The sequence below is a fragment of the Haemaphysalis longicornis genome, unplaced genomic scaffold (genome assembly GCF_048455015.1).
Source record: "Haemaphysalis longicornis isolate Haplotype H1 unplaced genomic scaffold, Haemaphysalis longicornis Haplotype H1 scaffold_2, whole genome shotgun sequence".
NCBI lineage: Eukaryota > Metazoa > Arthropoda > Arachnida > Ixodida > Ixodidae > Haemaphysalis > Haemaphysalis longicornis.
The window spans coordinates 68,079,064-68,088,745 of record NW_027526295.1 but is presented as its reverse complement, the minus strand read 5'-3'; the positions used below and the strand labels follow the sequence as shown (position 1 = coordinate 68,088,745).

The following is a 9,682-nucleotide window of genomic DNA, read 5'->3' as shown; positions in this document are numbered from 1 at the left end:
AATGTTTGGATAACGTTGTTTCTGACGTTCGCCAACGTTGCTCCACTATTGGAGCAGGCGTTGCGCTGCTGAGCACGAGGTCGCGGGTTCGATTCCCGGCCGCGGCGGCCGCTTTTCTGATGGAGGCGAAAAGCAAAAACGCCCGTGTGTACGAGATTTCGGCGCACGATAAAGATCCCCAGGTGGTCAAAATTAATCCGGAGCCCTCCACTACGGCGCGCCTCATCGCCTGCGTTGCGTCGGCGCGTTAAACCCCAGAATCATCAATCAATCAACTATTGGAGCAACCTTCCAGCCACTTGCGGGACACATTTGAACAACGTTTATGAGACGTTTTTTGATGACGTTGCAGCAACTTTTCACCTACATTTTTGCAACGTGCATACCACATTAAGCATATCCCTGTACCATTCATACGTTGTGATAACATCGCTACAATCTTGCAGCAACTTTACATCTACGCTTTTAACATGCAGTTAGCATACAATGTTGCTTCAACGTTCAAGCAATGTTTTTATGAAGTTGCAATAACATTGCTACAATTTTGCGGTAACTTTCCAACTACATTTTTCCAACGTGCGGGTAACATTTAGAAAACGCCGCTTTAATGTCCGAGCGATGCTTCCTACAACGTTACCATGACTTCATAGATATGTTTTTTCAAGAGGGCCACATACGCGCACTGTTGATATGACGTTCAAGCAATGTTTCTGTTACGAAGCAATAATATTGCAGCAATGTACAGGTAACTTACTGTTACAGATATACATGCAACAATGAAAAAAATATTAAGTTAACTTTTTCCTAGAGAGACGATTGTTGACGGCATGATAAGCGAGCAGTTCAAACCTCATCTGAAAGGTATAAACCGGCATTTTAGACCTGTATATTCATACATTTGATCTCTACACTGATCAACACACACAATTAAGGCAGTCCGGCAAAATAACGAACTAAGAAATGGCGGAATTTTAAAGCAAGGAACATGCAGGCAGCTAGCGTAAATAACAACACTGACACTGTTTAAGATGAAAGGGCATGTGCTTTTTATTTTACCATTAACAATCGAGCCGAATACGTATACTGTTAAAGCCTTGAATTTCGCAAGTCCGCTGTTTCAGACGATGCCTTCGTTTTTCTCCTTCCTGGCTTTCTTGTTCTTTTGTCTTGACAAGTCTGTTTGATGACATACTTGACGGCCATGAACCCAGTAACATAGGGTTGTTACTGCAGCGCTTCTGCGAAATGAACGAAAGCTGTAGTTTAGGAGGAGTTACAAAGTTGTTACAGCATAGACAATATCTCACCTCTCAGAACACCAGGACTTCTGGTATACAATATGGCCGCATCGATTTTCTTGTACTGGTAGTTCAGATGAGAGTTTACAGCCATTCCTGAAAAACAAACAAAAGGGCATTGCTGTAACACATGGCGTGCTCAAAAGCTCACTTTGGATGACGTTTTCTTCCAGATGAGCTTATTCGTGTGTCAGTTTTGTGGTGCTGGTAAATCTGAAGCCATTCTGAAAACAAAACAGAGTATATAGAAGTGGTGCAGAAAACTGAAGTGAAGCGAAGTTTAGCTAATGGGGAAAATCTTACCTTTAGGAAGGAATATAGCAAAACAGGCTTCTCCACTTTACACTTTGTCTTGCTTGTTTAACTTTTTCTAATGCCTGTGTCAACTAAATTTATGACACACACATCGCATGAGTGGGTTTCTCAAGCATTCCTGGAAAACAAAAAGGACAAAGGTACTTAATTATATAAAATAAAATACCTCACAGCTTTCTTTACAGGCCATTGAGTAATTAAGCGAAAAGCCTTCAGACAGCGTACCAGAGAATTTTCAATTAACAAGAGAAGCCGACCAACTGATGACGACGTGGCACGTCGGCAATATTAATTGAAAGAAGAAGATAATGGCCTCAGTGCCCATAAACATAAAAACACAACGAACAAAAATGAGAAAACAGGCAATTGTCAAAAATGGAAACATTACACAAATTATAACAATGTATTTCCTTGGTTGCCTAATTTAAATTTACCGTTTGCTCTCGAAAAATGTGCTTAAAACTGGCATTGAGCTGTTTTATTTTTTTTGCGTATGCCATTTTCTTTATAATTATAAGCATCCGACGAACACCAGCTTTTCACATGGAAAGTTTGTGAATACTACAAAGACGTAAGGCATTGTTTTACATCGTAAGATGGTTAGCATAAGCAGCTGATAACATGGCCTAACTGCAACGCTAAATAGTGTTCTGGAACAGCATGCCGCTGAAACTCGCGTGAAATTAATCATGACAACGAAGTTAAACTTATTAGTTTTATTTCACGCGCGCGTGAGCAGCTGTGGCGAGAAGTAAATTAAAAGCCAATCGTACGTATCAAGGTTCTTGCAGAACCTACACTCGATTTCAGCATCATAACAAAAAATCTACTTCTGAGCGCCCACCTCATTTCGCATTATATTCTTTCCATAAAATTTAAGCGCTGAATACATGTTCCACCTTTTACAACAGTACGCATTCACAAAAGCAAGAAGCATATGCTTAGAAGCTAGAAACGGGAGGGCAATCTTGTTCCCGCTCTTTTACGAAGTAAACTGCGTTCGAAAGAACGAGGCGAGCTAAGAAAAACGAGCGCTTACCTTCACTGGTCGGTTGCTATGAACTTTCCAGCTCACAAATATTCGCCGTAACGTGCGGCCACACAACAAAATTTCGTATTGGCCCCTTCTCCATTCCGCTTGATTGTCAATATGGCTGCTCGTTTCTGCAAAAGCGCGCGCTTTTCGTTCACTCTCTCCAACCCAACGCACGGCAGCCACGGCTGCATTCTATGTGGAAAACTCGCATGGCGGTTCAAAATGCCGAAGAGGATGCTCGCACAGTGCGAGAGTACTTCATTGAAAGCGTTGCTTATATAAGAGAAGTTTATCGAGTGATGCCGGAAGAGCCTGAGTGGTTACCCATTCTGGATGTTCTAGCGCAATTTAAGATGTTTTAAGCCAATCCCTTCAGCCGATTGGTGGCTGGAGCTAGTAATTTGTGTACTGAACAGTGCGTGTTGTGTTGTCGCCAAGCAGGCAATAAAGAAAAAAAAAAAAAAAAGCTGCCAAGCGCAGAGGAGCAGGAGGGGATCGCTCTGCGAGCGGCGCACACGTGTGCGCGTGTGAGAGGAGGGTAGAACGTTGGCCATGGACAAAAGCCGTTTCTTTTCGTTTTTTTTTTTTTTTTCGGCCATCCCCAACTTCGCGCTCCGCTGCTAAAACTACGACACACTCTAGAAGGGACGGGGCGACGACGAAAACAAAAAATAAGGCATGTAGGAAGAAAGGAACGCGCGAGACGGCGTGCCTCCCTGCACCCCGCATTCTGAGAACGCCTGGCGCTCTGTATTTCGTTTCGCGCCAAGCAGAACGCGACAACAAGTGTTCGATGCATTGGAGCCTCTTACGAATAAAAATTACACCAGGAAAAATCTGAAGTTATATGTGCAATGCTAATGGAAGGGAACAAAAGCGAAAATGGGGAAGTTAGTTTTCAGGTTACTTGGAAGGTCCGTTTGTATAATGACAAAAGATCCTTGAAATAGGACAATGAGCTTTCGTACAGGCAGTATCGGCTGGAAAATGGGTATCACACCAGGGTTAGGTTTTGTTTTGTTTTATTGTTTCATATATGTTACAATATGATGGTGCTCAGACTTTGGCGCTCGAGGTAGGTGAAATGTCTTTGGGGAAGTTGAAATATAAAACATCCCACTTCATGTTGTTTATTTCAAACAAGGGTGCAAGGTGTGGACTAGTTGGAACGTTCGCTGATCAGAGGGGCTATAAAATGACTAAATTTCACATGAAGGGGGGCAATTTAAAGAACATGAACTTTGGGTTTGAATCCATTTCATGAATCAACTGTAATTACTGCGGCAACATGAAGGGAAAACACATACGATTGTAATTAGCTGGCGACATGTATGGCTCGCACTCCCACGTCACAGATGCACAGAAGCTTTCATGTAAATTTTCTCCAGTAAATTAATTTTTTCGAGCAATTATGAGGATCCAGCAACAAGGAAATGTTTGAGCCTTCTATCTAGATTATTTTTGTCTCAGGATATACAGGTGGAACATAAAAACCCGGCCACGCATGATTTAAAGGGGCCCTAAATAAGCTTCCGAAGGTCGCCATTTCAATAAAAACATGAAGTAAAAATTTGGTGTCATTACTCCTTTAAGGCAGAAAGTTAACAGTGCGAGATGCTTGCGAAAACTTAGCAAAATGGAACTGAAAGTTTCCCTTGTCGATTCACGATTACCTTTTTATAATACAGCCGTAATCTACTACCTAAGAAAGGCGTGCAATGTTTCAACAATAGGAAAGGAAAGTTGGGAAGCCATTTGTGGGTGCTGTTTTCAGGCAGGTATGAAAAAAAGCTGTATTAAGGTGTATCTGTGCGAGCTTCTTAAAGATACGGCCAACACGTCGAATGAAAAACACGGAGTATACCCGGTCAGTTTGTCTTTCCATATAATACACGTTCCCCAAAAGAACATGCGTGGTAAAGAGGCCGCGTTAAATTTGGGATGTACATGGTGAAGTGAGCGGCTATAGGAACGTAGAGGAAGCTAAGTCGTAGCAGAGTAAACTCGATACTATTTGATGACGGCATAAAAAGTTATTTTCTTGTTGTAATTCCAGTTTATTTATTTATTCAGCAAATAATGAGTGCGAAATAACACACGGCAATGAAACCCAAGTTCTCATTCGTATGCACTGACGTCGGAATGCTGCGCCGTCCGTTTCATGTGAGCTTTCCCGCTCATGGCAGTACTTTCAACAGTGATTACTCTGCAATTTTTTAGCGAAATGAAAAGTTCTTTTGCACAGCTAATATTTGGGGTGAATGCTTGCTTGGTGCACAGTTTCAAGTCGCGCACGTTGCGCGACTAGGTTCCTGAGCCATGGAAACTATAGAAATGCATGGGAAGTAAGATTTGACAGCGAATTACACAAAAAAATATTCAGAAACCTGGAAAGTACTTTAAGTGTTTTCATCTTCACGTGGACTTCTGGCTTTATGCCAAATATCACTTTCCTAAAGTGGTTTTGCTATAGGGTTCCTGAGAGGTTGGAATTTTAAGCGAGAAAGCTGGGTATGATGCGCGCGTTGGGTTAATTAGCAGGCGCTGTATTCGGTCAGTTCCCTGGATATATGCGGCATGCACGTGGACAAAAACGCACCCGACTGGCATTTGTAAAATACTCACGAAAACAGCCCGATAGCTGGCCATGCGTGACAGCGCGCACAGTCGAGGGTGAAAGCTGCGCGCGGCTTTATCGATGCGCAGCAGCTGTGTTTTCCTCTTTAAGTTTAATGATGTGTTAAAATCGCCCTAAAATATCTGGTTTGGCTTATTATGAGGTTTCACGCGCCGACGCTCGAACACAGGCATTTTCGCTTCTCGCCTCCACACCCGCAAAAAAAGCGGCTGCCGCGGCCTGGAATCGAACCCGCGTCATTGGGCTCTATCCTTGGGCTCAGCAGCACAACAGCCACCGTGGTGGGTTCCTAAAGTAACTAAATCGCACTAAGATGAGACAATCGGTATACCAATTGCATGAGCGACACGGCCTGCGGCTGGTGCGAACCGTTGAGCCCTGACTGGTACACCGCACGGATGTTCCAAGAGCGCATTCGCAGAATGGCAAATTTGGTGTCGTACATCAGTGAAATTCTATTATTTGGGTGACATTTACACGGATATAAGTTGATTTACACTGGAGGTAGTGATTTTGCAGAGCGTGACTGTCGCACCTATTTAACTTGATTGGCTTTCATCTAGGCCGGTGTGGCATAGCGATGCTTCATCGCACACGTTCATAAATTTCACGAGGACTGGACTTCACGGAAATGCGTCCATAGCTAACAAAAGCGACCACTTACAGTTATTGTAAGTCCAATCTGTCCTCAAGAAATTCATGTGCCAGATGCCCGCCGCCAAGAAATTTTTGCGCGTATATGTCGTACGCGTATATACCTTTAGAAAAAGTGAATGACAAAAAAAAAACCGGGTATAGAAATAAGGTGCCTAGTTGTTGAGTCACATCTTCAAATTATTGTGGGCACCTCACCGTAGAAAAAGCACACACTTGTTTAGGAACTCTACAAGAAAAGTGCGACTACAGCACGACGAGTACAGAATTCATGATTGCCTTTGAAAGTGACTGTTTTTGAGCGATATTACGAAGGCTGAAGTGCAAATGGGACATATAAATGAAGTAGGGGTAAGCGACAAGTCGGAGACGAGGGGGAATGCAAACTTTTCATTATTGTTTATTGGTGAAAACAAGTAACGCGCTGCAAAGATTGGCTTAAACTGAGCTTTCTATTTCGTAAAACTAGGAGGAAACAGGTAGAATACGGACATTTATATTTGTAGGACGTAATTATGATTATAATAATTACGCCTGCATGAACAACAGAGGTTCGATTTCTTCCACGTGGACGAAATCGCCGCGGGCCCATGCGCCCGACACAAAGGAATGCCGCCGCCAACACGATCATTGCGGATGACGCGGGCTCATGCACGACACCAATAACTTAGTGAGGCTAGAAAGAGTATTGGCTATGATCAGGAATCTGCCTGCCTGACCTGTTAAAATTCTGTTCTCCAACGTAAACGAAGCCTGTTTGTGTATTTTAATTATACAGAATGATAGAGCAATAAATGAGCGCTTTTGCAAGTTTTTCCTGAACAAAACAATCTTTTGTTCGCGGTCAATCTTCAATCGAAGGTCCCATATTTGTGGTATATTTTGATTAACACCAAGAACGGCGATGAGATTTACCCGCTTACTAAAAAAAATGAAGTAAAAACGAATTTCATTTATGTGGCAGCTGGCGGCCATTTTGAAAAAAAAAATGACCGTCTTAGAACGGTGCAGCACCTGGCTTTAATGGAACTCACGATGCGTGGAATGGCGGTATTATTTTATTCTAGGCTGTATCCACTCTACATGTAGAAATATTGTGTGATAATCCAACAAATGAGGGACTAAAATAAACAGATCTGTCGCCGAGTTTGGTTGCGCCATCCATCGAACCGGCACCACGCGTTTCTTTCCTTTTGAGAAACGTTCAAAGGCTCACGGTTCCTTTTAGATTTCATGGGGGATCTACACGCTCAGCGTGACACTCCTCCACATGCATTTCTGCAGTTTTTCGAGAGCTGTGTCTCTAAATGATCACACATCGATGTAGGGTGCCCTGCTGTCTGCCTCTGAATAACTTCAAATCCAGTACAGGTGCCGCCCTTTGTTCCGTTATATTTCCCGGTCTGGGGTGCTACCAGGTCCTGTGGTATATCATCAGCGGATATCAGAGAGGACACCAAATAGGCGATGCCTAAGAAAACGGCATCCATTCACGAGAACAAGATTGGCCCCTTTGGTGTAGCATTCGGCGAAAACTTCCCGTACTGGGAGAGGCCCTCGTCCTGCGGTGGACAGGCTGACGATGGGGATTTCATTTATGTACGTGCGTCGTGCTTGCGTGTGTGTGTAAATGCCGTATTCTACGCAGCTAAAGTACAGTAAAGTACAGGAGGCGATGGTACAGCTAGTGAACTGCGGCTAAGGCGTCCGTTGTGCATAACCATTTGAAATTTTATAGGCGACGTAATCCCTCCAAAACATGGGTTAGTGTGGTGTTCACAAATAAATAAATGGACAGCTGCTATACATTCAACATTCCTCAATATTGCGGAAACCTAGATAAACATGCACACAGGCAATGTTGTTTCTGGATTTTTCGTGGGCATTGTAGAAACTGTGCATCACATTTAACCACACTTCCGATGTTACATGTACTACATCGCAAACATTAAAGTCTGCTGTACGGGATCATTTGAATTTTTAGGCAGCTTATGTAACTCCCCATACAATCGTTTAACATCACAAATATGACATTTGCCAACATTTGGCAACATTGCTGCAACACGAAAAAAGCGTGTAAAGGGCAACGTTGAAACGTTGCATGAATGTATCCAATGTTGGCCAACATTTGGAAACATTGCTGCAATGCAAGAAAGCGTGCCTGTGGGAAACGTTGCTTACAGACCCCGTAAGCGGAGAGGGAAAAACAAATGCAATAAATATTTAATCAGCTACATAAATATGCAGGGAGGCAGAAAGCCAGATAAGTGGGTGGAAATTCAAAAGGAACTTGAACGGGAAGGAATAGACGTGTACGCTTTAGCCGAGACTCACCTCCGGGACCTAGAAGCCCCACCTATCATAGACAATTATGTCTGGGAAGGTTGCAACAGGACCACAGGAATGAAGAAAGGGGGAGGTGTTGGCATGCTCATTAAACAAGGGACCGACTGGCAGAGAGTGCATGAAAGTTGTAAAGAGCATCTATGGGTTAGAGGCACCATAGAGGGGAAAAATACATGGTTAGGAGTGGTGTATCTGTGGACCGGAAGTAGTGCTAAGGAAGGAAATGAGGAAATGGTAAACTGTTTGAGAAGAGATGTAAACGAGTTCAAAGATTCGGGCGAAATAATCATAGTTGGAGATATGAATGCCCATATAGAAGGTTTGGATGGATACACAGACCACAACGGTTCTCTAGTGATAGATCAATGCCAGGAAAACCGGCTTGTAATAGTAAACACGGAAAGCAAGTGTGACGGACAAATAACGTGGGAAAGCGGTAACAGGCAGTCCAGCATAGACTACGGTTTAGTATCTGAGACAGTATACGGAAGGCTGCGGGAAATGAGGATAGATGAAAATGGAACAGACAGCTTAGGAAGCGACCACAAGCGGTTTAGCTTGCACTTTGGAGGCGCAACCCGGACAAATGCAGAAATAGGTACAATAGGAGGAAATAATTTGAATAATGAGCAGTTAAAGATCATCGCTGATAGATTGGAAGATGAAATCAATAAATACCCAGGCAAAAATTGGGATTACGATGAAATAATTGCGTTCATAAAGGGTAAGATTAATGAAGAAAAGGAACGAAACCGATGGAAAGGGAAGAGAAAGCCGAGAAGCTGGTGGAATAAGGAAATAAAAGAGGCTATCGACCAGCGAAGGAAGGCGTCGAGAGAACATAGAGAAGCAAAAAGAACTAGTATGGAACCGGAGGTAGTGAAGGAAAAGTGGGATGTCTACCGTGGGAAAAAACTAGAAGTGCAGAAAATGGTGCAAGCGAAGATCAAGCAGAAAAGCGAACAATGGATGGCAGAAATACGGAAGAAGGACAAAAGCGCATCCAAGAAGTTTTGGAACCATGTAAAATCACTAAGCTCAAAAAACGATAACCATCAAAAATTCCTGATTGATGAGGAGGGGGAACATTTAGAAGGAGAGCACGCGTTGGCGCATATTCATCGAGTGATTAGTGAGAAGTTAAGGATAATAGTGGTAGGGAAACCTGCACCGATAACATCAGCGCCACAAAAGACTGCGGAAAGGGAAATAAGTTTGAGCAACCTTGATTGGAAAAAAGCAGAGCAAAAGGTTTCCCCCCAGACAGCAGTGGGCCCGGACGGAATACCAATGCAACTGATAAACCTACTTGGACCTAAAAGTAAGGAATCGTTTATGAGGGCAATAGATAAGGTAATAGAAACCAAACAAGTACCAGAGGACTGGTTAGAAAGT

The 9,682-nt window shown here is 43.1% G+C and overlaps 1 long non-coding RNA gene across 1 annotated transcript; it reads right to left on the bottom strand.

Moving 5' to 3' along the window:
* Positions 1-1,153: 1,153 nt before the first annotated feature.
* Positions 1,154-2,777, bottom strand: LOC144167166 (uncharacterized). Its single transcript, XR_013321869.1, has 4 exons — positions 2,653-2,777; positions 1,602-1,731; positions 1,308-1,522; positions 1,154-1,238 (listed from the first exon to the last, which is right to left on the bottom strand). It is a non-coding gene; the product is annotated as an uncharacterized LOC144167166 (long non-coding RNA).
* Positions 2,778-9,682: the final 6,905 nt, after the last annotated feature.